The 4,828-nt window shown below is 39.1% G+C and overlaps 1 long non-coding RNA gene across 1 annotated transcript; it reads right to left on the bottom strand.

Moving 5' to 3' along the window:
- Window positions 1-2,041: 2,041 nt before the first annotated feature.
- LOC134457514 (uncharacterized) lies at window positions 2,042-2,628 on the bottom strand. The gene is made up of 3 exons (XR_010036435.1): window positions 2,512-2,628; window positions 2,239-2,336; window positions 2,042-2,104 (listed from the first exon to the last, which is right to left on the bottom strand). It is a non-coding gene; the product is annotated as an uncharacterized LOC134457514 (long non-coding RNA).
- Window positions 2,629-4,828: the final 2,200 nt, after the last annotated feature.

The raw sequence follows: 4,828 nt of genomic DNA, 5'->3' as shown, positions 1-4,828 counted from the left end.
CCTGCTGGGTCTCGCACTCCTCACAGTTTGCAAACAACTTACGACCGCACGTGCTGTTCCCTGGACGATTATGTGCCAATTCGGCCGGCTGATATATTATCACGGACCTTGCTAAACACAATTGTGTCTTTCTTTTTGTAAACTGTTTCGTACAGCAAAGATATTTTGAAGTTCCCGCAGCAAGCTAAGACAGAAATGTAAAAAAAGACAACACGTGAGGCACTGGGCGAATCACGTTAGCAGAGAAGCACCGCCAGCCAATGAATCTACTTTAGTCATCTAAACCCCCCTTCAGAGAGTCAGGATTGGTTGCTGAAAAGAAAGGAAATGCCCATATTTGGATAACACAGCCTTCTGACCGAAACTCAGTGCTTTAAAACCATACCAGACATGACAGATGTCGTGCAAAAAGACAAGACGCGGAACGCGGCCAAAGGCAGAATTCTTGGTAAATTTAGGCGAAAATGGATGCCGCGGTTGAACAAAATGTGCTGAAACAGACACTTAAATGTGTAATTTTAACGTTTTCTCTATGGTAATATGAAAGATAACAAGTTAAAGATGCAAATTAGCCCAAAATCTCAAATTTGACCAGGGCATGAAAAAATCGATATTTCACCTGCCGTGTCTCGCCTTAAGCTTAATCTTGCAATTGGAAGGTTGCAGGTTTGAATCTGTAACCGTACATCAGTACCCTCATCCATTACTTCTGGGCCCTTAGGAATCTAATTCAAATATTACTCCAGGGACCGTTTTACCAATACGTAGTGTGATGTCATTGAAAAGAGTACAGTACATGATGTAGTACAAGTCCAAAACATTGTGTAGTCAACAGTCCATGTTTTGTGAACACACAAAAGATTCAGTCTATTTCTTCACATTGAGCCCAAATAGCCAGTTGCAATGCCCCTTTTGAGATGAATGATGTCGACCTTGTGATGAATGATGAAAACTTCTAGCTGGCCTTTGTCTTTGATAAGCAGTCCAACTTGCATCCCTGTCAGTCTCAAGCTGGTCTTCACCATGAACCTGAAAAGATAAAAATAAGAAAAAAATATATACTTATGTGTGAAACATTACTGCCATCACACACACACACACACACACACACACACACACACACACACACACACACACACACACACACACAGGGTGTCCCGAAACACTTTAAACCAAAATACTGTATGTGTGCATTGTTTTTTTTTTCTTCAAAGTGTAAGACAATGTGCACAGACATCATTTTACAGTTCTGTCTATTCTCAAAAATATGTAGGTTTTATGTTTACACTGTAAGACCTGCAACAGTCCTTGGAAGTGAACACAGCCATTCCAAATGAATGCATAATATTACACATACAAATAGAGTTGTATGTGGAAAAGTAGTGCCTGGATTAGAGTGGATGTCAGTTTGAGAATAGATGGTGACTAAACAGTCACATGATATTTAATTAACACCTACTTAACGATGTAAAGTGTGTGCATTATTTCCACACACACACACACACACACAGTATATGGGTGGACTATAACTGTTGTTAGACAAGAGAACGACCTAAATTAGGAAAGCATTTGTAAATATGAAGACTTACAGCATACTGCAGGAATCCTCTTGAAAGTGTGGGAGTTGATGTAGAGCTGTGCAGTAGTTTTGGTTTGTGTCCTGCAAAAACAGGTGAGTGTAGTTGTAAGTGATTAGGATTACCTTGAATCCAAACCTAGGCACTAGTGTAACATTACTGCCATTTCTCTCTCTCTCTCACACACACACACACACACACACACACACACACACACACACACACACACACACACACACACACACACACACACACACACACACACACACACACACACACACACACACACACACACACACAATGTGCAATGGGCAATTAAACAAGGTGTTATTAGTCAATAGTATAACAGCATGAATGTTCACCAGAGGTGTCAATCCTGGCATAAGTAGACAAATCCCCTACCACAGTTGCTTGTGCATCAGTTACATTTATACTGGTTTAGGAAAGTATTTGTAAAGTCTTACGTCGTACTGGAGGATTACTCTGAGTCAATGTAGAGCTGTTGTCCTCTGCTTTAGGTCTGTGTCCTGCAAAAACAGGAGAATGTAGATGAATAGTACGTATTACATTGATTCACAGTCTCTGTACATATTGATAGAAAAACACAGCATAGAACATAATTACATTCCATACAGTCACTAGAGTACAGTAGGCTACCTACCTGTTTTCAGTTTCTCTCTGAAGAACCTCAAGCCAACCCAGAAAGAATGGATAGGTCCCATGAAGGTCTGTGGTAGCAGTCTTGTGGAACACCGTTAGCTGAAGCAGATAAATAACAGAAAAGAAAAGAATAATGTATAAGAGATGGAGACATAAAAACAACTGGGGATTGACGTTTATGTGAATGAATATGAATGACAACAGCTAATTAATATGGGTTATATTGCTCAAATAACAGAATACATTATATGCCACATTCATTCGACAGATGTACCTGTATTACTCATTAAACACACTCCATGGCCTCAATGTAGTTCAGAATCTTCTTCTTCCTCTTCGGTGAGAATGTTCCCATCAGCTCTATTGTCAGACCCCATCATCCGTTGGTAGAAGCATGAAGCACCCTGTAGTTAAAACACACAATAGTTCTCTTGTAATACTACGTTTTTACACGCTTTTCCTCTTGACTAATGTTGTCTACCGAATGTGTTATAGCATTGAACGCTGAAAGCATCGCTTCAAAAGGCACATTGCCGCAATGGTTAACTGACATGTTTAAAATAGCCAATAATGTCCTTCAGCAGTAGGCCTGTCTGAGTTTGACTTCGATTAAAATGAAGTAAATAAACAGCCAAGATTATACACCGATATTTCCTTTGAGGTAGTCTGAATAAAATTCCACAGGGTGACTTTTTAAATGGTAGGCCTAGTTCTAATGCCGTGTAAAAAAACGGTGCGTAAAACATGATCCGATGAGGTCCCTTTCACAACGCTGGGTGTTCGGACACAATTACACAACCATGCAGCATAGCAATCTGACGATTGGCCATTTGGAACTACAAACTCATGAAATGTGGATAACCTGTCATTTGAAATAAGCAATTACCATTTCGTTCATGACCGGTTTCTCCTACATTAAACAGTTCATATTTTGTGCGCAACATGGCTAGTATTAGGCTAGTGAGCCCACCATACCAGAGATATTTTTAAAAAGTTTATCCTTTTGGGCTTCAGTTTAACCGATAGGCACATGTTACATCACTGATTCTGACAATTAAAAATAGTTTAACTTACCGGTCAAAGACTGGATGTGGTTTAATCGCCATGGAGAGTGCGAGTTAAATCCAGTCCCTTTGGAGCATTTGACAGACGGTTGATGTTGAGGTCCTTAATTCCGACGGCTGTCTTCTTCCGCGCTTCGGTGCAGCTGTGATTTCTTATTTTTGCCCGAGAATCGAGTTTCGCGGTGTTATTAAGCTATTAGTAAACCATTTCCATTCTTCAGGGCCGGCTTATTTGACTCAGCATTCAGCAAACAGACGTTCCAACTTCATGCTGCATGCATGTTGTTTAGCCCCACCCCCACTGATTCGCGGTTATTTCCATTCAAACCTTTGACTTTCAAAACCAAGTTCAACCAAACCATGGAACTTTAACTCAATGGATTTCTCAGAGTTAAATATTCCCGCCTTTCCCTCTCTTTCTTTTTTTCAACGGCTGACTTGCCAACCTAAGTTCATTCAACACTTCAAATCTGCCAGAACTATCAAATAATCAACACAATAGGCATGTGTAAGTTGTATTAGAGAAAAAACTTCCTCACTTAAGTTAAATATCGATGACTTATCAGAGCTCATTGTGTTGAAGAGACCTAGTAAGTGGTTTTAACTAAGCAAGGCTGCAATGTTTTACAGTGTATTTACAGCTATTTACACAGGTTAACAGATTGAAATTAAAACATCAGTTCATCAAAACATCACAAATAATACAATCTGAAAACACAAAAACACATTTTACAGGAAACTCTTCAGAGAAAACATTTAAGGTCATATTCAACATTCAAACCATAAGGTGTTAAGGTTTTTAAATGGTATATCCAGTAGTGTTCTCTTCTGGAGAGTAAGTTGTCTAAATCACCTCCTCTAGGGGGCAAAACCACTTTCTCAATACCAATGTATTTAAGGGATGAAATGGGGTGATTGAATTCAACAAAATGAGCAGCAACCGGATAATTCAAATTTTTGCATCTAATCGTGCTGCGGTGTTCAGCTATACGTGTCTTCAAGGATCTACTCGTTTTACCAACATAAGATTTACTACATGGACAAGTTATTAAATATATCACAAATGTTGTATTGCAAGAAATTTTACCTTTGATTTTAATTTCCTTTCCTGTGTGTGGGTGTTTAAAAATGTCTTCAATGAACGACCACTAATTGTTTACAAAAGAGGTCGAAATTTAAGAGACCAACTTGTGCATTCATATCTGTCTCCTGACCCTGTTGTGTCCCAAACCATTCTAGCACCGATCCCTGATGGGAATAGACGCTGTGGCAACTGTGCTCAATGCAATTACACATACAGGTGTAATAGTTTTAAACACCCACACACAGGAAAGGAAATTAAAATCAAAGGTAAAATTTCTTGCAGTACAACATTTGTGATATATTTAATAACTTGTCCATGTGGTAAATCTTATGTTGGTAAAACGAGTAGATCCTTGAAGACACGTATAGCTGAACACCGCAGCACGATTAGATGCAAAAATTTGAATTATCCGGTTGCTGCTCATTTTGTTGAATTCAATCACC

Source organism: Engraulis encrasicolus, chromosome 10 (genome assembly GCF_034702125.1).
Source record: "Engraulis encrasicolus isolate BLACKSEA-1 chromosome 10, IST_EnEncr_1.0, whole genome shotgun sequence".
NCBI lineage: Eukaryota > Metazoa > Chordata > Actinopteri > Clupeiformes > Engraulidae > Engraulis > Engraulis encrasicolus.
The sequence above is the reverse complement of the archived record's forward strand: the minus strand, read 5'-3'. Positions and strand labels throughout refer to the sequence as shown.